Here is a 27280-nt window from a genome sequence, read left to right as displayed (position 1 = left end):
AACATTTGCAATTTTGCCTCAGCTCTATTCATGTTCTGCAGAAATTAACATGGACTCTCACGCATTACTTTCCCCTTTGGGTGCTCAAATACTTACGCTAAATGAGGTGAAATTAAAACAGTGCGTGCCTCTCCCTTGAAATCATAAGTCGGTAAATCACAACAATATATTCACAAAACTTTGGTGAAGCTGAAGTTACTCAATTTAAAAGTTCCAAACATCTTCTGCACAAAAATTCCACCCAATCTATTATTTACCATTTAGGGACCAACCAAACGGGATGATTCCCAATCAGATATTGAGTGGTGAGTATAAAATACTGTAGTTATCGGATAGCCAAGATCAGTTATTGGCCTACGGTTCTAACACTAGACAGAAACTGAAAAATTGCCGGTTTGACTTGGTTCCATCACAACCTATTTGGTGTATGCCCTTTCTAATGAACAACAGAAACGGGTGCTGAATACTGCTGCTTTTTACAGGCATATTTTTCCCTCAAATTTCAATCAGACGCTAAATCACTACTGGTGATTGTGTCAACTCAGGCCCATTTTCCCCACTGTGTTAATGTAGTGCAATAAGAAACCTGCCAAACCCACACCAAATTGAACACATCACTCGGAGCAAAATCAAACAACAACAAATGATGAGAACAAATGCTGTATTTATTTCTCAGAATGTAGCTGTTGCTAGGAGGCCATTTTTCATTTGAATATCAACTAAGGACCACTGGGGACTTGTGCTGCTTTGGAATGATATGCTGCTATCATATGAAAAATGAAGATGCATGGGGACTCTCCTGTATTTACTTCCCATAATGTGTGTTTCTAAGGAAAGTGTTTTTTTAATTTATTATTTGTATCTTCAAGAAGACTGCTACAAATTGGATAATAATTCAGCCGTTCAGAGAGCTGAGGCCCAGTGACGGTTAATGTTAGTTTGTGGCCGTTTGAGTTCTTAGGGCTGAATTGGGACTGTCCCAAAGTCCATTGATAGCTAAATTAATAGTCTAGTTTAATAGTCTAGTTATGCCTAGTAGACTCTAAAGGCAAACTCCATAAAACACACTTAACATAATGGCCATAGTCATATTTTCACAATTATTTTTTTAGCCTTCAATATCCCCTTATGGTAAATGCTCCTCTGCTAAAATTGGCTACTTCCTCAGTTAAACAGATTCTTCGATTCTAACCCAGAAATTATATATAATCAGTATGTGATCATTTCTTGGAGTTTTCTGGGGAAAAAAAAGAACTCAATAAAAAAAATGACATCAGTGAAAGAGCGGCGCAGTGGGCTTCTTTTTTTTTCCCATGCAGCGGCTGTTCAATGACAGATTGACGAACTTTTTGTCAATACTGGCTCTAAAAAATTGGGAGAATAATTCCGATTCGTTAGAATTGGGTGTTTACTCCCCCGGACCGTGTGGATTTTGGGTACATGGAGGAAGCAGGCGCCGCGGTAGCAGTGGCGATGAGCTTGCTTGGTGGCCTGCCTGGCGTACAATGGACTTTTTCTCTCATATAATGACTTATTCAAGTCAGATTTCCAACCATAGGCAAGCGATCTGGCCACTTGGTAACACGTGGTGGGTGACCCGTCACCTGTTCCAACATGGCGCATTAATTTTTTGTCAAATACAAGACTAGATAAAAAAATGGTGACACCAAATATCGACCAAACTTTACATTATTGCTCGCTTTCCCCAGCGAGGCCTCAATGCAGGACCTCCGGAGGTACACTTGGAATTGTTGCAGGCTCTCGCACAGTACGTGCCTCTGTGGCCTCCAGTCACAACAAATTGCCAGTGATATACAATATACACTACCCCCCTCTGTTAACAACAAATCCAATAAGTTCTTATCTTTCTCAGAGTGGCTCCGCACAGTAAAACCACCTCTGTGCGGAAAGACATGCTCTCATATGACATGTGTATCATATAATCTCTGGAACGTGTGTGTGTGTGCGTGTGAGAGAGTAAAAAGTTGAGCTTTGTCCAGCCATCCAAAATGCTTATCTGGTCATTCCGACTGCACGGCTGCTTTTTGCTGCGACAGCAACATACACACACACACACATATGAAAGCGTACAACCGGACTTGCGCTCTCGGGCAGAATGTCTTTCCCCGCTTTGTTCTGCGTGACATGCCGGTGCAAAGAACCTCCATCAGCTGAAAGTCAAATCTGGCCATTGTGTTAGCTGCCAAGTCGGTTTGATCCATTTTAAAGTAGTACAGTGGGAAAATGGAGAATCATGCCACAGTAAACGCATCACTCAACGTGCTTACAAACATTGGATGACACGGTTTTATATGTGCTGCATGGATACCATCACCTGTATACAACATAAATGCCAAACACATATTTAGAATTTGGAAAATGGGAAGCTAGTAAAGTTTAAACTACCCAAATAATTATCTAGCTAATTTGTTTAATTGTATGAAATATTCACATTTGTTAGGTGCCCATAGCGGAACCAAAAATTTACCAAACATTCCTTTTTAGAGTTGTGATTTCACAAAAAAAGTGTGTGGTGTGGTTGGTTCATGATATTTTACGTCTCTTCTTAGGAAACACAAATTCAAAACCAAAACAGCCCATTTAAAAGAAAGAATAAAGATCCTATATTGACACTGTAGTGCTGTGTATGTTTGGTGCCGGGTTGTGCGTGTTTGAAAAAGACCGTGATAATGCTCATTAATCCACCCTTTAACCCAGATAGACATGTCTGCTAATTGCCTTGATTGGCAACCGTGGAACATGAATGATTAATTAAATCCCCCTTTTATGCAGTTTGTCTCTGCACCAAACGATAAACAAGCATGTAAAACTTACAATCCTATTTAGATGTCATATTTCTGCAACATGTTAAACATTCATGCAGCCCACACATACAGTGCAATGAAAAATGTATGGTGGAAAGAAGCCTGAAAAAAAATCTGCAAGTTATTGTGGGCTTATCTCTCATGCTTTCATGAAAAGGTTATCCAGTGCAGCGGCAGATAAGAAGGGGGCAGTGACCCTTTCTTAACTTCTTGAAAATTTGGAGAACTCAGGTCAGCTCTTGCCACAGCATCAGCATGAACCACTTTTTCATAGTCATTATGTCGCGAGCGTTAGCAGTTAACACTCTTAGAATTTGGGTCATTGACATTTGATTTTGAAATTAACTTGTGCTGTGGATCTGGAAGTTGTGTGCTGCTCATCTACTGACGACTTTGATGGAGTGTGTGTTTTTGGATTCACTTTTCATATAATAAACAATTTAATCACAGTAGCGGAATGCTAATGCAAATTCAGAGTAGACCAGGTTGCATTGCATATGTGGCACATTAAATACCATTAATAATTCACAAAAATACACAGACAGCTAGCATTGAGCCTTTTTTCTTTTTTTTTTTTAAACATTTAATTTAGCATAATGTCAATGTTCGGCGTAATGTAGAAGGGACGCCTACTGTTTATTGTCTACGCATTATTGAACATAATCTAGCAATTAAGCGTCACTTTGTGATACTGCTCTCAATGCCCATGAGTGCCTATTACATCACCACATTTGATGTTACGGGTGTGATGAGGTAGCATTTAATGATTTCCCTAGTAAAATACGGTCCATCTATTGTGCAACTCTTGTGAACTGAGCTCACCTGTCTGGTGGAAATGGAAATTGTAGCTGGACTGAAGACTGCATATCTATGCCGTTCTGCTGTTTTGTATTATCATCACCGTACCAACACTGCATAGTTTAAAGTATGTATAAAGTTTTGTATGATGGAAAACACAAAATAAGCAGTATGGCTTTGAATAAGACCTTGAGGTCCAGCAGATCTGCTTAATGCGTGGCGCCCTCTCTAAAACATTTGCAACGCAGAGTTAGCCTTTTATATCCCGCATTAATTATTTATGTCCGCATTAATTATTTATGTGAGTGTCATTTAGGCACAGGGTTATTGTTATCTCTCTAGGTGTTTTACAGCCACTTGTAAATCTTTGTCATCGTCAAAAAGTGCTCGAGGAGTGTGCGTGAGTGTACAAAATGAAAAAAACTCCGTGGGTGGAAACTCCATAGCGTATATTTAATTGTGTACACACTGAATTATTCCAGAATTATTTGGCACCTCATGCTAGGTCTGCTGCTGTTCTCATGACAACACTTCATAAAACATCATTTTTTTCCTTGCAAAATAGTTCTGAGGGGTTCCTACAGGACAAACTTGGCAGTTAAAAATGGCCCAAACAAATTCAAGTTGCCTGCCAGAAAGATTTAAAAGGACAAAATACAAATATTGCAAGAGACGCCGTGGTGATTCAACAGGCCAAACGCCTGTTTAGTGGGGATTCAGCTCCATGGAAGAGGTGCAAAGATGTTAATATGTGATGGATTTTGACAACACACACACACATCCACGCACGTACGCACACACACACACACACACTCACACACACATAGACCCCACAAGCAGCATGTCAAGTTACTCTCAAGAGACACTACTGTCACCGCTCTTTGCCCCAAGTCAGCAAGTTTTAAAGGCATCAGCAACTTTTGCTCGGGTGTTTGTGTAGTTGTATATGGGCACACGGGAGGATTTGCAAGCCCCTCTATCCCACTCTGAGCACCCTTTTTTTTTTTTAAATAGAAAGATGCAGATGTGTCAGCATAATTGTAAATGATGTGATGGCGTGCTGCAGGGGAGGACATTTCTGTTTTATGTAAAATATTCAAGCATTCAATTTGCTTATACGGTCAAAAGCTTAACTTTTAGGTAGAGGGCTGCTTTCACTGTGGATGTCACAAATAGAATCCACAATTTGAGGAATGTGTTTGAAGTAATATTTGCTGAATTTTTGTGCTACCCGTCCACATGGATGTTAAAAGCAACACACCAACCATGATCCCCCATGACCATCATTTTGGTGCTCGACTTTGCTTTATAATGGCTAATTTTGACAGTGGTTATAGGGTCTTATTTCCTGGAAGTGATGGCTGCATTCTCACCATGTGCTTTTCCCATCGTAATGGAGACGCTATCCACTACACAGCAGGAACCGTAGATGCAGCAAATTTTCTGTTTGGCACTGAGGTTGAAACGATGTTTAGGACCGTTTTGAGCTGTCTTTCTGCGGAAGGAATTGACAGGTGACAGAAATCTAGGCAGTGATGAAAATAGAGGTGATATGGAGAGAAGGTGAGCTGAGATGGAAATATTATCTCATTCAAGGAGTTTTCCAACACTTATGCGGAGGGTGAGTGACAGCCGTTTGATCATTAAGGGAATTATATGTGTTCTATTTTTGTCAGAATTATCTATTGAACTTGAAATTAAAAATTGTATTTTTTTGCTAAAATTGGACTAAAACAAGACAGTCGGCAATTGCATCTTCTATTTTTCCTCCTACTACTCTCTTACCAGGAGTCAGCATGTTTCTCACAGGTCAGTTGTGATACAAAAATCACACAGAAAAAGCAAAACGATGACTTTATGTTTCTTTTTTTTCCAGCAAAGGGCTGACATGTTCCACTGGGGAAAACAAAAGCCAAACTATCACTGCATTTTTTTTAATCCCAACTATAGTCTTATTCTAGGTCGAGTTATCCGCTGCATCGTTCATTTTTAATTTCAAGCGTACTCATACTTTTCACAGCCTTCAGGGTTTCTTAGCCACATTGTTGCATATTCCAGTACATGACTTTACATCTCTCGGCCATAATAGCAGTTGCTTCCACATGTTGTAGGCATACATATTGCATCTTTTGTGTCTTGCAAAGACCGCTTAGCCACCCACGAGTCTTTTCATCTCTCAACCACTTATATCACAGACGACCTTCCCCTTAATTGCCATAGTGAGCCAGCGGCTTTCACCGTCATCGTGAGGAACGCCGCATTAGTCACCAGACACGATGCAGCTGGGAGGTGCACATTGTCCCCTGATCTTTACTCTCTGCTCTCCAGCACGCCTTTAGCAGGCCCCATTATGCCCAATCTGCCGTTAGTCGAGATCCATGCAACATCAGCCTGCATCCAAGCCAGTGTGTCAATGAACCCTTAACATGGACGGGGGGGGGGGAGATCAGTTGGCCACTTGAACACGATTTATGAGCACAACGAATCATTGATTGGGGAGCCATATTTGTAGAAATAAAGGTGAATGAACCAAAATAAATAGCCAATTTGCCACGGAAGGAGTCACAGATGCATCATGGGTTCAACATGGACCCTGAGTTAGAGACAGGAAAGTTAACTAAGCAAAAAGCAATAGGTTTGTCAAAATGTTGCAACCAGAAGGATGCGCTGGCTAAGTGAATGCATGATTTGGCGATGCCGTGCACCACATGGCTGTACAAATTGACAAAGCATAATTCTTCGGCTTTTGTGATGAAATGCTGCCACCGCTAGTGAGAACTCAATCAAATCTTTATGGGCACTCTCTTCATTGGAGGGGATATAGTGACAGGAATTTACCCAATGTTGTATTTGTCCAAGTGCCATTTACTTGCAGTCTGCTATGAGATGAGCTCGATTTGTTGCTGCTCTCTTTTTGTAAATAGTTACGTATGGTGAGGAAGGACAAAAGTCACAATGTCCTTGCTCCACTCCAAGTCTTCATGATAACCAAAGACGTACTCGGCATTTTCATGAGACCCCCCCCCACTACTACTGAGTGACTTTAAACAGAGGATGACGTGGATATAATATTTAATATAAATTTGCAATGTCACTCTTTTTCATCTTGGGCATCTTACATCGTAGCCCATTACGTGTCGAGAACTCATTTCCTCGTTCCCACACTCGGCTCACACTACGGCCGATTGGCATCTGCTCGGATTGGCCTTAATCCTAATCAACTGTCTGCTGAGCCACAGAGCGAACGACCAGTGAAATTAGCCAAAGATAAACGAGCACAGTCTGATCGTCAGTGAGCTGACTGAGTGTAATAGACTCGCGCTTCTTGAATGCGTGTGAGTAATCACGTTTTTTTTTTCCAACGCAAGATGAAAAATGGCTGTCATTTTCCTTCACTGAAATCATTTGACTCATTGGTTAATTTTGTATCTGACATCCCATTCTTCTTAACATAGCTTAAATTTTTCATCTTATTTATTTATGTATCTACTTCTCAAATGCGAGTGTGGTATATTTGAAGAAAATGTGTTTCTAAATTCACTTAACTAACCACCCTCATGCACGAGCAACTCTGCTTACATGTATTTTTTGGGGGCTTTTTTAAAAAAACAATTATTTGAAAAGAAAATGGCTCATGAATAAGTGCCTCTTGTTTTATGTATCTTATTGTTTTGACTTTTTTAATAAACAATTATTTGAAAAGAAAATAGCTCATAAAGAAGCCCCTCTTCCGCAAAGTTAGCTGGGATATTTTTAAGTTCACAAGTGATAGTATAGGTTATATGTAGAACATTAATGGAGTTCAGAAGGATGCTGTCCAAATGTGACATTCCAGGGTGCAGGCTTCCCCCCCTCTTGCTTTAAACTGAGCTGGGATAAGCTCCACTGATGGAATGGGTCCTCATCAATTCCCAATCACAGTCCTCCCGTCAGTTTCCCCAAAGCTGTACACATAAATGTCTTTATTACGATTTCACACTTTGCTGCCGTTGTTGGGACTGATAACTTCGACCTCAGGTCAGCCTTTCTTTATTGCAAGTGATGGCCCAAACAAAGTGGAGCGCATTGGAGATTGAGTCCATTTTAGATGACTACCCAGAGATGGTGTTGATGTGTAATATTCCCAGACATTTCACCAACAGAAACTGTTTTCATTTATTTTTTGCACCCATGAAAGATAAATTCCCCCCGCTCAACTCCTAATGCAGATGTCCATTTTGAAACGCACTTGCGATTATTGAATGCCCGAATTGGTATGCAATGTTGCGAGTGTACACTAATAGATGCGCGAACAACCACACAAAACACAAACTGTGTGCTATTGATGATAACCAGACACTCCAGTCTCGTTTAACCTTTCGCAACTTCCCTTTCTTGCTTTCCTGGCATTTGTAAAAAGTCAAACAAGGACAATCAGTTAATATTCCAATGTCTGAGTGCTGCCAATGTTTCCATGGCGACACATCATTGGAGGGACCTTGCCCACACAAAGAAAATGATATGCCGGCTTATGTGTTGATATTTACTTTGGTTTGCTCCCTCATTCAGTTCATTATATTATTCAGTCACTGAGAGACAAGATCAGGGGATCCTATAAACCCACTGGCCACTTGTAAAATGGATAAATTGCATACATGCATAAAGCGACTTTGTAACCTCAAGGCCCTCTTTGCATTTTTCATTGCTGCTTCATTGCAACAAAAAATGCACACAGCAGTCATAACGAAAGCTGCCATCAAAGTTATCTAACTATCATTGCCATATTTCCAATATTGCTGTAATAAAACCAAGACATTTTATTTATTTCTCAAGAGAATGTAGCATCTGAGGTTTTCTGACTTTATCATATGCTAAACCGCAAGTTAAAATTACTGGTGGTCTTTGAAAGGCAGAAATTTGTGATGGAGAGTTATTTCCCCTCCTTGGGGTCATACAGAATATTCCCTCCAGCATCTTTCTAGCGTTTGCTCCAGCCTCGATTCTCCATAGCAGATGCTTGGAGTAGCGCAAGCAGCAATTATCCCACTGGCAAGCTCTTACGATGCTTGACACCACCTTGAGGACATGCATTTGGTCTCTTGTTAGATATCTCCAAACACACAACCACTCGAAGGTGTCAGGTCGAATTCCAGAACAGAATTTATACGTATATATCCCGAACACATTTCAAATGATTTAAATTAAATTATTACGATGTCTATCTGTGATTTACAATTCTGCAATAATTAACTAAAAGAAACCATTTGAAACGAGCGCCATCATAATGGTTTTCATATGAAGCAAATTAAAAAAAGGTCATACTTTGAGCTACAATGCACTCTGTCTCTTTTAAGGCTCTCACTGCAAATATCGAACTCATCTCAAGCCTTTAATAGTTCTTCAATGGCTCGCATTCATTTATCACATTTGTCTGTCACAACTCACCACTTCAGTCCCATAAGCACGTGACTGGAAGAAGGTTTATGTGTGAGCTCTGTTGAATGCAATTCAGCCGCTCAAAAATTTCTCGTCAATGCTGGATGATTTAACACCTCTTTAAAACGCCATACATTACAGTCAGTGCTGGTTTGGACGTTTGCCTTTGAACTTATTTGTCTACTTTAATAGGCGGTCCATCATCGTTTTTTATTTTTTATTTTATTTTTTATCCCCCCTTACCGCTGTTTGGTACCTTTACTAGGCTTGTTATTGTAGTTGTATATGGTGCATATCCATTGAGAAAGCTTAGTACTAAATTCACCCATTTTTGTATGACGAACAACCATTTGTGAGTTTTGCGCTCTTTCTGAAACGCCGTAATCGATGAATTGTTGTTGCGGGAACAGTTTTAAGTACTTGGTGAAACTGATGCCATACCTGCATCATCCTCCCATGCAATATTTTTGTTGAAAGTCAAAGTCTCAACTAGAACGTGTGTGCGTGCGAGTGTGTGTTTGCGAGCTGCCTCGATTTAAATTAAACTTTTATGGGCTGTCAGCTCATTCGCCCTCTTTTTTCCCCCCCACTTTCTTGACGTACACGCGCCACTTTCCTTTATCTGTGGTATTTGGTGAGCTGATAGAAAGGTACACTCTAGTGCTTGAATACAAATAAGCAGCTTTATATTTGTGCGGCTGGCTCCAGGACAATGTTGTCTTTTAATATAATTGTTATTTAGTAAGGCTTACTGGTGTGTTTATTCGCATGAAACATATGCAATTGCTTCTTCTTGACCTTTTCACGGCGCTGTTCTGAATGTCATTAGATGGTCACCCGCAATATTGCAGAGAAGCATCCAAAGCAGCTCACAAGTCAATAATAAACACCAGAGTAAAATTTTTGTATTATCATTTTAATAAGTCGCTGTGGCTAGGGCAGGTTAGAGACATGTGGTTGCATTTGTGACCCTTCCTGTCATTGTTATAGGACAGACTGTAAAGTGTTGATTTCTATGCTCAAGTCTAAATTATAGCTACATTATAAGTGGTGGAAATGGAAGAAACAATGGTGAAAGATGTTGTAATGACGGTCAAAAGAAAGTGGGCGAAAGAGTAGGCGGCAGACAGACATCTTGTATATTGAAAGGAAATAATCTTATGTGACATATTCAAAGGTGACAGTTCCATTTTTACCGCAAATCACACAATGTTCGGCTACATCCGCTGTTGTAAGCGCAAAAAGTGGCTGAAGTGAGAAACAGCCTGATGCAACAGGCTTTGGATCTCGCAAGTCGGAATTGGCATCCGCCTCCTCCATCCTCCACGTTCCATTCAGCTCCAAATTTCTGTGAAAGGCGGCAGATTGGAGTTGGTGGGCTCTGCCAGTCAAGGTCCAAACAATTGTCAGCTGGCAGACATTCCATAACCAAGACCTACAGTTCTTGTCTCCGGTTAGCAGATGTGCCATACATTTGGCAACCTCACGGTCTGCTTTCCGAACACCAATTCCCTCTAAACATCCTCACACACGTCAATTATTACTAGCTAGTTGGTCGGATTACACATAAAATCTATAGCTAATTTACATGCAACCTCTTAGAGGACGTGGGCGATGGACCAAGGAAAAATCTGATGCAAACTGGGGCGGTGACACACCAGATGAAGTTACAGTTAAATAATCTTGTAGTTGGTACACTTTTAATACTGGTGCATTTCAAAATGGAGTTGGAGTGGAACCAGGTCCCTTGTTCACGGGACGCCAATAGTTGTCTGGAACAGAACTCTCTCTCCAGTAACTTAATAGTCTCAGTTTTATTCATAAAACTATCTAAGTCCAATGCCAAGTCTTGCAGAATTTTGTCTTTGCACAATGTATGTCGGTAGAAGTCCCGAGCGTATTCCACCAGTCTTCTTCATAACATGACATAACATGGCCATTAAGGTCCAATTTTTATATTGTCCATCGACCAAGTGTCATGTTCAGTATGTTGACTTCCAGTGCACTTTTGCATGGAGCTTCAAATTAAATTAAGTCCAATCACAGGATACAAATGCAATGTGTCCAACATCATGTCGTGGTTGTAGATGTGCGTACATAGACTGTGATAGTTCCTTCCCATCTCTCAACACCGTCCTTTACAAGCTTGCTTTTGTACACCGAATTCTGACGAATCAACCAGATTCAGACCCCCTGGCATCTTCTCCAAAGAGAACTACCCACACAGCTTTTAGGAATTGTGGTTTACAACTGACCCCAGCCAGACCTCTCTCACGGCCATCATTGATCCACTTTCCTGTTCCGCTTTCATCTTTGAGCAAAGAAGAATTGGCACCATTTCCTCACTCCTTTCATCATTCTCCTCATCTCCGCGACGATAGGGAATACAAGAGAGAAGAAGGGGACATTGTGAGAGCGGTGGTAGAGGGAGAACCCCGGCTCAGCAATGATTCCCTGGCATTAATTGGCAAACAATAACCCGCTTTCAAACCAGCCTGTTATAAGATGGCCCCTTTGGCCTGCTGGCCTGCCTTTGATTGGCTCGTTGCTCGCCCGGCGTTCTGAGAGCGTCATGGTTTGATGATCCAATTGAATTTATTTCCATCTATCCTTGCTTTTCCCTCTCTCCCATAAGCTCTTTTACTTTTCAGCAATTTGTCGTTTTTTTCACGTCTCCTTTCTCAGTCTGTAAATTAGGCACCCAATAAGCTGTGACATTAGGCCCGGGGGGATTGTGGGTACCAGAGTTTATTGGGGGTCACAGTCCGATAGTGAGAGCAAATTAAGTGGTGAGGCAAATTTAATACCAGGACTTTAATCCATGGGAAATAATTGAGCATTTTGACTGGAAGCACATTGCCTGGCTTGAGTGACCATATAAATAATAGGAAGAGAATTCAATGGGTCTTTTGCTTAACTTGTATTTTTGTAGACTGTTTAGATATGAGTATGGAGTTTACAGCCCCGGGATTTGTTTTTAGGAGGGTATATGTGTGGTTGACCTGTTTTCTAACTACCCCAATTTGTAGCCTGTTTAAAAAAAGCATTTTTTGTTCTGTGCCTCCTTTTATGGTAAACTATTTGTAGTGTTTTCACTGAATTCTTCATTTTCAACTCGTCGTTGCTTGATAATCTATGACCACGTATTTTGACGAGTAATCTAACTTGTCAGTTTCCAAACAGTAATTATTTAAAATTATTTATCCAATTTGCTGTGTATTACAATTTTTGTCATTTTTCTTAGTAAAAAAAAAAAAGAATGACAGACCAAAACAATGGAGGGAAGTAGAAAGGACTCATCTCATTTCTCTACTTCCAACTTCCTTGTCCTCGCTCTGTTTACGTGTCAACGCCTCCCATCATGATTCCCATCGAGGAGATGAGGAGCTTGACAGAAGGAGGCATGAGAAATTAGATAATCCTTCCTCGATAACATTGTGTGAACTGATGGTGCCACGTCATTAACGTTTCGCGATCAACAGTCTCAGAGGCAGATTTTTTATTATTACAATATATCAATTCATCTTTTATGTTTTTGTAGTAGGGGTTGAATTCTATTCAAATATGACCAACACAACTTTCGCATGAAAAAGCTGCATCAAACGTTTTTTGCTTACCTCGGCATTATTACGCTTACATTGATTGAAAGCGGGTGAAAAAATGCAAATTGGCTCTAGCAATTTCCTCCCAACCCCTCCCAATTGTCGACAATCTAAAGCCATGAATAATTTTCAAGATGAGAGCATGAAAGAGTGTCACTGCTTGGTAATTATTGTTTGAGATAAGAATATGCTGCAAGAGGTGATGCGATACACATTTTGTCAGGACAAAAATAAACAATTCTACCTTTGGCGTTCAAAAAAGCGAGATGACCATGAGCCAAAATGGATTTTTTTTTTTTAGTTAACACCAAGTCCATTCTGCACAAGACTGTAAAAGTCAGAACAATTATACACTGAGTGTTTGCTCTATCTTGACTGAAAATGCTGAGTAGTGTTGTGTCCTGTATTTCGGCCGAGCAGTCACCTTCTGATGGATGCCACACACATACAAGTAATCCTTCACAATGATGGCCATTGTTTGAAGTGGCGGCGTCACGCGATGTTTGACTTGTGATCTGTCATTATGTCCATCAATGCCACCTTGGATGGATGCGGGGTGTCACTATAGGAGCTTTACTTCCACGTGGAGCACACTCGGAAAAACACACACACATATTTGGGGATTGTACGTTTTTCTTTCTGGATAAACCGAAAATGCTGTTTCTCTGGATTTGTCTTTAAAACATGACTGCATGTGCTTGTTCATTAGCCCACAAGAGAGGTAATCCAATAATGACCATGGCCGAACAAGGCCTTGTTTATTACACTAGTTTAATGGCAGAAATAATTCAGCCGACTGACAGTTGTGGACTAGTGCGGCGTAACAGCGGGTGACACAGTCGTAATCATTCATTCAAAACTGATTAAGATGAATCGATTTGCAACCTGCAGTGCTGAACAATTGATGCCACTTTCAAAGTGCGGAGTGGACATGCGTGCGTATAATTTATTTCTTCAAATTGATTACATGTTTGCCGTGCTTTACTGCTGCCCTTTGATTCATGCTTGGATTTTGATCTAGTCTCATGCCTCTCTGCCATTTGTCTCACATTTACAACAATTAATCAATAACTTTTTGGATAAACCAAAACCTTAAAATTAACCCAGATAATTGCGGGAGGGACAGTTGCCGTAATTTCAAACCTTTCAAAATGTTTTCATAATGTTCATTATTTGGCAAGGTTTAAGGGGTTTTTATCAAATCATTTATTTCGACATGTGGTTACATTCAAACTTTCAATCATACCTATAGATGATTACAGTGGTCAATCGGCCTACCATGCATGTTTTAGAATGTGGAAGGAAAACGGATCATAAAGCGGAAACCCACATAGGCACGGGGAGAACATGCAAACTCCACACAGGAAGGCCAAAGCCAGCCGAGAAAATAATATGTAAATATCCATTATATGTCTATTGTAGAAACAAAACTCCGCGTAACCCAAGGACCCCTATAACCCTAATAAGTGAGGGTACGAAAGATTAGCAGACAATTATGTCCAAATAATCATGCGGATGCATGATTCACAAATGCATAATGGTTGTTATTCATTCATGCATCAGTTGATTCATTCTCAACTTTGTGACCTTCTGTGCCCATGAAGACACAATCATCTCCTTCAGCGCTGACACCTCTCAGCGTGTAGCGGATATTGTTTCAGACATGGCGAGTCACAAGAATTTGCATTTAGCCCGTCAAAAAAGTGTCCTTCCGCAAAGAGAGCGCCATTCATATTCATGAGGTCGCAGCCGGACCGATGCCCTCATTGGCCCCTGTCACAACTCAAAACCTGCCTCTGTGATCATAGCAAACAGCTATTGGTGACTCTTCATTAGCAACAACATTCCCGTTGACCCGAGTGCCACCGCTTATAGATCCTTGCCTCTAACTGCACGCGTGGCAAAATTCGCAGGTCCCGCCACTGAATGGGGGTCTTCTTTGAGACGCTCTTGATCTAAAATGAAGTGCGTCTGCCGTCTCAACGGTGAGCTCGCCTCATGGAATATACATGAGACAAGCTCGCCTTGTTTCTGTGCCGAGCCGCTTCGTTTGAACAGACGTTGGATTTCTTGCTAAATAATTGCTGCTTGCGTTAACGCCCTTCTTGAGCCTCTTTTATGACCCACACCATGGATGATAATATTCTACGTCATTTGACCAAACACAATTTCACATGGCTTTACTATTGTTAGATGTTGCAATGCGTCTTGTATCGGGGAGGAGATACATGTTATCACTTTCTTCACGAGGAATATACTTCATCATGTCTGCGGTTCAATGGGAGAACAGATACCCGTAGGGGAACAGCGGGCTGACAGCCTTGGGTAAATGATTTGCCCCATCCGCTGCCTGGCTTTTGATAAAGAAGCTCATTTTCATTTCATTCATATCTTATCGTGTCCATTTTCCTCAAAGGTTCTTTCAGTCACCAACGTCAACTCTTTTAAATACATCTTTAAATGTGATCATTTTGCTAAAATACAAGCTACCTTTTGGTCTATACCTGGCCGTTTCTTGAAGTCCTTACAAAGTTCAGATTTTTTATTTTTTTTGTGAAGGTGAGACTCACTGTCGGATAAGGCGTGATTAAAGTGTGATACAGCGATAATGGAGGAAATCACAGGAGGATCACAGAGGCAGGAATCAAATTACTGGGTACATGTCAGAGCCTGGAGGAGATCATGACAGCCTCGCCCTAAGTTGATTTATCTAGGCAAAAATGCACATTTATTTCACATAGTGGTCTCCCCGTTGACATGTTGTACGTTTGCCAAGACAAGGCATAAAAATAGATGAACTTGTTCTTGTCTTATTTGAAATGCTATTGGGTAAAATCAAACGTCTGCTGTCTGCTACAGTCCATCCATACAGTTTCTAGAAAGAATAAACAGTGTAAATATATGCGGAGTTTAACAAAATAAAACGTATTTTTCTAATTGTACACTTAGTGACGCTCTTTAAAATGTTGTATCATACATGAAGGTACCTCATAAATAGGCAAAGTTAAGCCATCTCATCTATTGGCTGTAATTTGGCTCGGCTAATTCACATGCATTCATCACCATAATAATAACGGTGCAGATGCAGTATATGAATACAAACACATTCAATCTCATTGCCCGAGCACCTGCAACCTTTCTGATTGTGCCCCAGACGCCCTTCAGCTTGTCTAAATATACATGAAGACTCAAGTAGCACCACGCACACAAACAAAACCACAAAACCAAGCGAAACTGATTACATATGATTACGTATGCATGTGAACCAATGGCGATATTAGGCCGAGGTGCTTCAGTGTTTGTTGTCATTATGTTGACTATTTTCTCCTTAGAAAATACAATGATACAATCACACATAATATATGTGTTCAGCTAATTGAATGTAAAATTACTATAATTTTAAAATCCATTACAAGGGCCCGTTTAACAACAAAATCTTGTGTATTACAGTCCTTATGGTGACTATGTCTCATGGGAGTACTTCGATTTTCTAGGAAAATGTACATTATTGCAAAGGTGTATGTTTTCTTTTCAAAGCTCCATATCTATGTTCTGCTGGGTTTGCATGCTGCGAACTTGATTTCCTGCAGAGAAAGCAGTACAGGAAGGTGAAGTAATCGGAGCAGCGGTCAAGCAGTGCAACTCTGCCACTGACTGCTGCTCGCTGTTCGCTTCCGCCACCCTGAAGAATATCTTGGTCTCATTGCCAGACTGAGGAATAGTCTTCTGTATGTGAAATGTTCTTTTGTATCATCAAAAAAGATCAAAATGCATCACCTTGCCTTTAATATTCCATTTTCCTTTAGTTACTATTCAGTCTTCCACCCCCTTATGTAGGAGTTATAGTGCTAATTGGTACTTTGGCCGTCTGAAAGAAAGCAAACACATTTGTGTACATTGCAGTGAGACGTTAAACACGGGGGCGCAACATTAAACAAAAAACACAACAATACTGTTGTTGTCTCCCCCTCACATAAGACCCATCTGTGGTGGCAGCTAAAAGCACCCTCAGTGTGCCGCACGCTGTCATGATCATTTAGCGCACGGTCGGCTTCAGCCACCGGCGCTGAGCATACGATGATAGATACTCTGCCTTATGGGGTCTTTTTAACGTCACTTTTGGATGGCCCAGTTCTGTCCACCCACCAGTCGTATAAAAAGAGTTTGGACACAAGAATGTTTATTTTCTTGTCTTTAAGTGTGGTTTGTCGAGCAGAGCTTGGGGAACTTTTCCTTTGGGTTACCCTCAAAGACAAAACATTTCAAACATAGGCATACTAAAGTCAGTCTTTAGCCTTCTCGCTTTTAAGTAGGGTCTGAACTTGCGAGTACTTAAAAAAACAAACAAACAGTTATCGCGGGGTCAGCTTTGTTGGAATATAGTTACTGACATATTCAGCAACCAGAAGCCTGAAAAAGCATCATTAGTCTGCTGGTGGCCATCAAAAGTGAATTTCTTTGAGGTTTTGGTAACCAGCCCAGATCAGATCTGAAACTGCTACCTCTTGCCCAAAGTAAACTGGCATAGGCCTTCGTTTATATTCCCATATGACATGTTGTATAAAATTGACATGTGGAGTTACATACATATTCAGGATGGGCAAATAGCAATACGATGAATAGGTATCGTGCAGATACCGGCCTTATTTGAATGTATCAGGTTATTGCAATAGCAGCCGATACTAGTCCCAGACACCAAAGCAGCCTCTTGTGGCCATTTTACTGAAATTGACGAATCAAATTATTGAATTCCTTCCTTCTTTGCAAATTATGGAGTTCAAATTCTTAAACATGAGACAGGACATCCAAAACGGACTGCTCGTACTTTAGGGAGGGTGAACATGTACTGTAATTCTTGATTCTCACGGTAACAAGAACCCGTTTTAGTTTGTTGGAAAAATATATTTTTCTACTACAACTTTTTTGTTGTTAAACCTTCCGCTGGAGCAGAAACATGTCAGGATAGTTTCACATCAATATCGCTGCAATGCAGTGGTCCAAAGAAACACATTTATCCCAGTCACAACGCAAATGCGCTATATTGATTTTCCATTTTTTTTTTGCCACTTTTCTGCTCCCTCTATCTTCCGGGGGACTGACTTGGTGCGCCCTCTGACATGGAGGTGCCGACTAGCATCCCAAGCACTTCACATTTTCGGGCGGTAATGGGGAATGTGACAGACTGCTGTTGTATTCCATAAAGTCCAGTAAAGGTAAACGTTGTCCAGTTGTACGTTCAAGCGGAGCACTGACTGCAATCAAAAATCAAGTATTGCACACTACAACTGCTTTCACACAGTTGTAAACAGGAGTGGAAGCACTTATTGCTTTTTCCTTTGGGCTAAATGAACACTTTAACACCAGTCACACTGTAGGGGTTGAACGTAATTAGCAGCGGGCCAATTGACTTTATGGGCTAATTTGCCTCACTTTTGTCTTGTAGATAGTGATCTCCATTTCCCGTAAAGCAAGATGGCAGTTGACACGGGCAAACTCGAACACTTCCCTCTTTTTTTTTCCACCTGTCCACTTGTCTTCTTCCACCATCTTTTTATGATGAGTGATTAAGAAATATTACTTCTGACCTTTCTAGATGCTCGTATTAATTAAATGTTCCCAATTACTGCTCAACAAAACCTCTTTGATTCCAACATTTATATTTCAAGATTACTGTCCACTGATTTATTAGGTCCGGAAATCACACAGATAACTTGGCAAGTTTGATGTGTGTAAAGTGCACCCACAAATATGTATGCAGACGCCGTTCTTCAACAACAGGGTACCGGGAGCGCTACGAAAAAATTGCTTCTTTCAGCCACTTGACAAGACACATGAAGGAATTTTGTCTGTGAAACGGCCAAGGAGTGCCTATTTATAGTGCAGATGAGATTTTAAGTGGAATTTAAATACTTTCATACCTATTTGGATTCATGGATATTCCAAGTCATTTCTTTTTAACCGTTTGGAAAATCTTGCAAATTCCAAATGTTTTCTTACTTGAATAGTTCTATCTCAAATATTTCACCCATGTTGTTGACATTTTCCAGCTGACGATTAACATTAAGTTAGCGACATTAGCGACCGACAAATGATTTCTTTTGTATTACCGACCAATTAATAACTTACCGTATTTTCCGCACTATAAGGCGCACCGGATTATAAGGCCCACCTTCAATGAATGGCCCATTTTAAAACTTTGTCCATTTATAAGGCGCACCGGATTATAAGGCGCACCTTCAATGAATGGCCCATTTTAAGACTTTGTCCTCATATAAGATTTGGCCCGCGGGCCGGACTTTGGACACGCCTGCTGTAGTGGCTCAATATTGGTCCATATATAAGGCGCACCTGATTATAAGGCGTGCTGTCGGCTTTTGAGAAAATTTGAGGTTTTTAGGTGCGCCTTATAGTGCGGAAAATACAGTACATTGTATGTGCCATCTGACTGAATCATGACCAAGTGAGAAACAGTCCAGTTCACCCATGACTGAACAGAATACGTGCTAAAAGCAATTGATGGATTGGTTCCATGTTTTTCATTGGACATCGACGGTTATTAAGGCCAGGTTGAAGTGTGTTGTCACTGCATGAATATGGCCTCTGCTGCAGAGATGCAGTTCAGCAGCCAAACAGCGACTGAATGCTGGAAGAGACCGTCATGTAACCATCTGCTGTGCTAACCTCCATTCATACAAGGGATTAGCAGTTACAATTAGCTTCAGATGCCAATTGCACCATATCAGAATATGAACAGGGAGACGATAATGATTTCAGCGACCTTATTTAAGTTTTTAACGAAGACCCGTTGTCGGATGGTTATTTTTTTCCTTTGAATCGTAATTTAAAAAAAAAAAAAATCTGAGATGAGTGCAGTGAACTCAACTCACGTTACGACAAGTTTCTTGTATATTTTGTGTATAAAAATTGATTGAGAAATCAGGAAATTTAAAGGGAAATTTAAATGAATCCATTTTGATTGCTGCTTTTTTCAGCTTCGACTGTTTTACAGTGCGTACTTATAGTACATATAGTCAGTCGACTGTGGCTTTTTCCACAGTGAGCTGCAACAGACTGGGTTTGTTTCTGTCCGCAAAGATAAGAGGAAGCCGCTTACATCCAGCTCTTATCACTCTGCTCCCGGCTAATATCCCATTTTATTTTCACCCTTTGTCAGCCTTTTTTGTCGGCCGGCTGGGAATAGGTGCTGCGACTTGTCAAATGTGTCGTCCCTTTCAACAATTTTTACATTTAGATATTGTGCCTGTCCTAAAAGATCAATGATTGTGATTGGTTTTTAAAAAAAAAAAAAAGCCACTTTTTTCCCAACCCTTCCTGAAATCTGAACACATAAACTTGCTTCCAATGCTATTTATTCAGTGATATCTGGACGTGAGACGAGATCAACACGCTAGATTTAACTTTTCAATAAATATCGCCATCTTATTTCCTGTTTTGCTCCTGCCCCTTGATGACTTTCTCTCCGCTTGGATTGCCTTTCTACTATTTTATTTCCCGGAGACATAAATCGATTTCTGTTGCCTCTTTTGATGCGTAGCCGATCTGTCCCGGCATCATGTAAAAGGATGAAAATTCAAATTCAAGAAAAAGCACATTTTCATGCAAATATTGGAGCATAGCCAATAGAAAGAAAAACATCGGGTTGGTTTACAATTGCCTAACAGCAATCAGATATATGTATTGATTATGGAATATGATTGATCTTTGATCAGGCAAAAACTATAAATACATACATACAGGCAATGTATAAGTAACAATGTAATGTTCTTATTTTGTATATCAGCGTAAACAGTAAATGTACTAAAATAATTTACTTAGCAGCCAGCACAGAGTATGTAGCCCTTTTATCGCCTTCCCTGCTTTCATCACGTTAGGCTGTGCTATGGTTAGCATCACTGGTCTCCACATGTGGTGACATAATTATTGAATATAAAAGAATACATAAGGCAATACACACTTAAAACGGCGATCCACACAGATCCTGTGTTATTCAGTACATATAAAATGCATGGTTTCAAAGGATATATTGACCTTGAGTCTCCTTCTCTCATGACCATTTGGGACAATTCTATAGACTACGTAAATTTGTTTTATTCACTCTTCAAAGAATATCAAATGATTTATTGTACTTTCCAACACAACCACTTTTGCAGTGTTTGCATCATTGTCCTTAACGCGTCACTCTACGTCCCAATTCCGCCTGCAACCTAATTTCATGGATCCTTCCTCAGGAGATTGACAATTACGCTGAAGGAATTGTGTGCAATCTCACAAATGAAGATGCTGCTGGAGTGTAATATTTTTCAATTTATTACTATAGAATCTGAAAATAACACGCACCAGCGACCCCAGTGAGCCAGACAAAAGGATTTATTTGACGAGGGGGCTTGATTTTCATAGTTCTGATAATTTAACAGTTCTACAAAAACAATAAAACACTCTTAAGTTTAATGGCAAATGAAGAGGGGGTAATGTCGGCACTTCGCAGATCTCAACTGTTATCATTAACTGCCACACAAGAATATAAATGAAACCATTGAGACTTCAAAAAATGGAGGTTTGTGTGTGATAATTGTAATAATAAGTAGCAAACGCTTTCAATTCCATAGCGCTTATTTCAAAAGAAAAGCATGAGTTGACAGGCAGAACATGTGTGTGGTTGGACTGCGTCGGTCCCAACTCTGGCCCGTGAGCCAAACATTTAACACACCTGCCTTAAATACTTAGTTGTGGCAAGGCGTTTCTTTTTTGTAAATCAAAAAATAAATATACTAAAATTCCCCCTGCCCATCTTGCATCAAAGCGCCATTTCTTTACAAAAGCATGTCAAACGAGTCCACACGTCACAGCGAGTAGGCGAATTAATGAAGTCCCTTGTACATTGTAACACTGCCTTCTTGTTGTCGGTCCCTTGTTTTTGGATATTGGGGCGGAACAAAGAAGGCAGATGAATAAGTCCTTGCATCATTTCTTCCCTCAAGGTGTACTCACACGAGAGACACACGGAAGAAGGAACTGCAAAGAAAGCCTTTTCTATTCCCAGTACACCTCCCACCTCCCCTCCTTTTAGTGAAATCCACTCAGTACAAAAATGGGATGTATTTTAAAAGGCGTCTGACCGTAGGGAGAAAAGAATATTTTGTTAGAAAAGTGCACATTGTGTAGCTACGAGCACTTCTCCTTTATTTGTTTGTCCTGTGATGTTAAGTGATCTCGGCCTGTGACCTGCATTGAGGTGTTCCGAATAGTTCTGACGCATATTTGGCTCAATTTGACTACACTGAGTTTTTGTAGCAGTGTTAAATGGGCAGGAGTTAACTTTCAGGGTTGCTACATATTATAAAATGAATATATATTTTAGTCTCTGAGTACCCATCGACTTATCACATATGAAAATCGGCATCACCTATGTCAAAGTGCCTCTAAGCATTCCGTTTAGACTTGATCAGTGTGTCATTTTATTTTTTTCATAAGCAACAGTCAGAGTCAGAGCCACAGTGTTGTTGGATGCATTGATTAGCTCTAGCTCATACTCGGCGTGTACTACATTCATGTGTATATTCAGGATATTTTTTTTCTATTAAACCTTTTCCAACTCTGTTTGGTAGAGTGGAATAAATAAATAGACAAATACATTTGTGTATACAGTATGCACCATGTTTTACTCTGCCCCTTACTTAAAAATGATATATGTACACCAATTATTCAATGAAAAAAAATCAACATATACTTTTAAAAGTTATTTAAAAAAGTTTAATCTGTGTTCAAACTGCTCAGTTGTCTATATTTTGTTTTTTCATGCGGAGGACAAGCAATTTTAAATTCTTTAAATTGTTACACCTTCAATACATTATGTACAAGGAAAGTTAGCTGTAAACAAGCTGAGCCGCATCCAATTAGTGCATTAAATGGCAGTTGTGGGGACTGAGGTCACTCACCCTCCCTACTACCTGTAAAAATATATGACATACTGAATCTCCTTCAAGAGAGTAATTAGTTTGGTAGCCCAGTAGGATAGCGCTGGTCATTTGGTGTTTATGGTGTAGCGTGCAAGGTGCATTCCAATGAAATCTGGTGGCTGTTAAGGTTTAGATATCTCCTAGAAGAAAGATGGGGGTTAAACTCGGACTCCACCTTTCTTTTTTCATTGGGACACCTGTATTTAAAGTACTCACCAAAATAGAGTGACTGTGTTTTAAACTCACACACCACAGATAAAAGTATGCATATGATACTTTATTTAAAAAAATAAATCTAGTGATTTTATTTCACTTTTTCTCTTTTTTTTCTCTCTCTCTCTCTCCAACATGCACTGTCCCACTGATTTCTGCTTTTGCTCCTACAAGGTAAGAGTTGTCTGTTCCACACTTGATACAGTATCATTTTGTCAGCATACTGTCACATAAAAAGTGAACATGGTGTTCTGCGGCTGTCCTTGTGATCATCTCGCAATGAGATTGTTTCAAAAACAAGTCAGAGCAGAAGTCTGAGCACTTCAAGCCTCTCTTTTATATTTTGTAGGGCTTCCCAGCCATTTTCCTGTCTTTGTTTGAAGTCACCAGTGATTTGAACCCCAAAGTATTTTTAGTTCCTTAAGAGAAAGACAGTCTGTGCCATGTGGCCATCTTTTAAATTGGAAGATGTCTGCATACATCACGACCATCGCTGAAATAACTTACTATATGCACACTGATTGAGATTTTGTTCCTGTTTCTTTAATTTTTTTTTAGATTAAATGTACAAAGTTTATTTGGGGCAAATAATACTGAAATTACTTTATTGCAGTGACTCATGATTAAGCAAAGCTAGCCGATGAGTTGGGCCTGCCATCTCCTCAAATGGTTAAAAAAATTGCGATGTGCTTCACACCACTACCTCTGTTATTGTTTTGAACCACTAAGCATCTTGGTATCATTGGCATTTTATGTGATCATTGTCCCAGATTGCGGCTAATTGTGGTAATGTCACTGTCCATTATAGACGGCCTAGTTTAATCCCTCACATGTTGCTCCGATCACACACCAGTTTAGCAAACAGCAATTTTTCCTCACAGTGGGCGATGTTCATGCTGTGCTTCATTTGATTAGTTTGGAAAGAAGTTCATTTCCTGGGTCTATCATCTTTCAAATTCTATTTTATTACACATTGTATTAAGTTTAGTGATTTATTTGTAAACATTGCGGACATTGTTATAGCCAATCAAAGACGAACGAGATCGGAAGGTTCCGAGTTCCCACTTCACAGCACAGATCTGTGATCTCCCTCTCCACCTCTGCACAGATTTGGAAGGTACCTCACGCTAGATTTAAGTTCCACACAAAAATAGGGCCCTTAGTGTTTTGCAACACTTCAACATGAATAAGTCACACTAGCAATGTAGCAGCGGTGGCTTGTTTACAGATTCTCATGCGCATTTCCGTTGAGTTTGTGGCTTTGGTCGGTCACTCAAAGGGAGACGGAGGGGTTAAGTGATTCCATCTTCAAATTTTGCTGATAATTTAAAAACTGCAGACACCCCTTTTGAGATACATATTTTCCTAATCACAGAAGATCTAATGTTTTGGTAACCTCAATGTCAATTCACTCATAAAACAAGTGTTTATGAAAAGATCTCAAAATCGCCTTTGAGTGATCCTAACATGTTCTTCTCACAACCAAAATCAATTTCTTTATCAGTGAACCCATAATTTTATAAGCATAATATAATTTAATGTTCAAATAACATATTTTTATAAAAATATTCTTCAATTAACCTCACATTTATGTCAACTCTGAGGTCAATTTCTATCATCAATTCATCAGGTCATCAATTAACCTTACATGTTTAGTTAACAACAGAGACAATTCAGTGCAGTATTAACCCAACATTTGTGCCCACTTCATACGGTTTATTGCTTTAATACATTTTGGCATTCCTGTTATATTTCTAAGAGGGTGCCATCAAACTGGTGACGCCATGACCTTTAGTCGGTTCACAGCTAAAAGTTAATCAACAGTGATGTTTAGCCGCAGGCAACCAAATCTGTAGCACCTCCTCTGAAATACAAACTACACCAATATAATTAAGAGAAAATCTTTAATGTGAAGACCTAAGACTCGCTTCATTCATCCGCCAAGAAACAAACAGCACAGATGGCATTAAGCAGCTTGTCATCTGCATAACTTTAACAGTGCAGCCAAAGCTTTGATAGGACTTTGTCGTGCCGTAAAGATGTTTACAATATTGCCCCTAAGATCACACTACTAAACTCGTGACGTAACACTCTGTACATGTCAGATAGTTACTTTTTCATGTTGGCATTGAAAAATGTGCAGTGGAACAGCAACCAGAGAAGAAAACAGTTGTAGTGCACATACGGAGATGGCGAAAGTAATTTGGCAAACAGCAGCTAGGGGCTAAACATCAAATATGTTGTACTGCTTTTGGTAAGCAAAAAAGTTTACTGGAAAAAAAGAGCTTGGTCACATAAGTTGCTTGGGTGACTTTTCAGAAGAGAAGTGCTGAATGTGCATGTCGGCACAAATACTGTGGGTTCTTGCACATGAGCGCACACCGGCTTGACCAACATACTGTGAACTCAAACCAAAGAGCACAAGTGGCAACACAAAAGGGACTTAAGCCTCAATTTTCAGCGCGTGAATAATGTAGTACAGAGAGACAAACACCTGATTTTTTTTTTTTTTTTTTTTGGAGAGGGGAGGTGCAGAACTGGCATAAGGCCCACAGTGCCCTTGTCAAAAGCAATCAGAGTGCTGGACTGAGGGCTGGCATTTACAGCTGATTTGTCAGATCGCCGGGCCCATGGCGCTTCATCCAATAATAAGCCTCCACCTGAAGTGATGAATCACCTGTGACACAGCTGGCCACTTTGGAAGAGTCCTGGCTTCTGGCAAGCTTTGAGACGAGAAAGGAGCAGACACAGGAGAAACAGCAGCGAGGGAGCAAAACCAAAAAGTGTTCTTTATTGTGTATTGGTTCTCGTGACCTAACAATTCCATACGTTCATCAACATTTCTTACTAAATCACCTAAATATGGCCAAAGTCAGCTGAGATAGGCTCTAGCACCTCGTGAGGAAAAGCAGTTCAGAAAATAGATGGATGTTCCAAGTAGAGTCGTACAAAATTGTAATAAAATGTGTTCCACTAATCATAACACCAAAACTTATATTTACACTTAAGAGAATTAAACAAGCAACTTCTTAAATTATGAATTAGAATTTATCACATTGAGTTTTTTAATGTCACAGTCCATACTCAACTGAACTCAATTAAGTACTTTTATCTGATTATCTGGAATAAGTCAAAACTTTGTACTGTGAAACATGCACAGGTAATCTATCGTACAGTCTTTTGGAATAATTTTCCATTACATTAAATTGATTTCAACCACATTATACAGGTTCATTCGTCATCATATTGTACAGTACTCTATGATATGCAATGCTATTGGTACAATACAATATCACCTCGACCAATGCTCCCCTACCTTGAAACGTATGTCCTGCTTCAGTCTGACTCAGGATGACTGTCAAAATTCTCAAGAGATGATCAACTTTTACTGAAAGTCCCTGTGTGAGTTAGGGGCAAAAAAAAAAAAACGCTTGGCCTTCAAAGTGAAACTAACCTCCGGAAAGGTAGCCGCTCCCTCTCCGGCCCACTTGTCAGACTGACCCGAACTGTGTGTCACTCAAACGCAATAGGCCGTAGATGGTACTTTAAGACACCCGCTCTGACACTGGGCAAGGGTTCGCTAAGCTCAGTGCCTCGTCAGGGCTTCCGAGCTTTATTTTAAGTTGGGATCATCAATAATGGATGCGCTGATGGGAATAATTGATGGACACACGCTTGCCTCCGATGCTGCTTAGTTTGACTGATGAAGAGACAACAAGAACTCTTGAAATAGTCGATGCACTTTGCACAGTTTATACCCTTGCTCTGATGGATGCTTGATCAGCAGTGAGTCTGCTCTTGAGTCCAACTAAGCATCTTGATGTGTAGATAAAATTCAGTAATGTCTTTCAACTAATGGTTAATATAAAGTCATTTGATTATTTGTAGAAATTTCTTTTACCCAATGGACCCAAATTCAAATTCATTGAGAGTGCTAGTCTAATACTTTTGTCATTTGGAGTGTCAGTGTTTGTTTCGGTCATTTGTTTTTTATTTCAGTTTTACTTTACATTAACTTTACATGAGTAATGTTATATTGCAGGTGTACATTTGTTTTCTGCCTTCATGCAACAACCGCAGTTGTAGTATAGGAAGCATGAAGTGTCATTATTAGAGACTGCAAATATGTTATATGCTGTTCAACTTGGTCACCGTTTGTCAGTTGAAAGGCAGATACATGATTAGCACCCCTGTGGGGGACGCATGCCCGGTTGCCGACCCAGGCCACAGCCGCAGCACCGTTTGTGACGGCGGCGAAACAGCTCTCTCAGCATCAGAAGAGCTGCTTTTGCCTTTGGAGATGTTACTTGTCATTTTATAGGCGGTGACATCCAGTAGCTTCTGACAGGCTCTTTAAAAATGGCCACGAGAGCATCGGAGAGTGCAAAGGAATGTATTGCTCATGCTCAGTTCTAGTCAACAACGCTGGCTTGTGCTTCTTATTCCAAAT

General features: G+C 40.1%; 1 protein-coding gene across 11 annotated transcripts in view; it reads left to right on the top strand.

Annotated features, from left to right (window-relative positions):
* The window catches only part of grid2 (glutamate receptor, ionotropic, delta 2), a 260165-nt gene that overhangs the window by 88200 nt on the left and 144685 nt on the right, over window positions 1-27280 (top strand). The window lies entirely within an intron of this gene.

Source organism: Syngnathus floridae, chromosome 5 (assembly GCF_059516105.1).
Source record: "Syngnathus floridae isolate MCC-2025c chromosome 5, RoL_Sflo_1.0, whole genome shotgun sequence".
NCBI lineage: Eukaryota > Metazoa > Chordata > Actinopteri > Syngnathiformes > Syngnathidae > Syngnathus > Syngnathus floridae.
The sequence above is the reverse complement of the archived record's forward strand: the minus strand, read 5'-3'. Positions and strand labels throughout refer to the sequence as shown.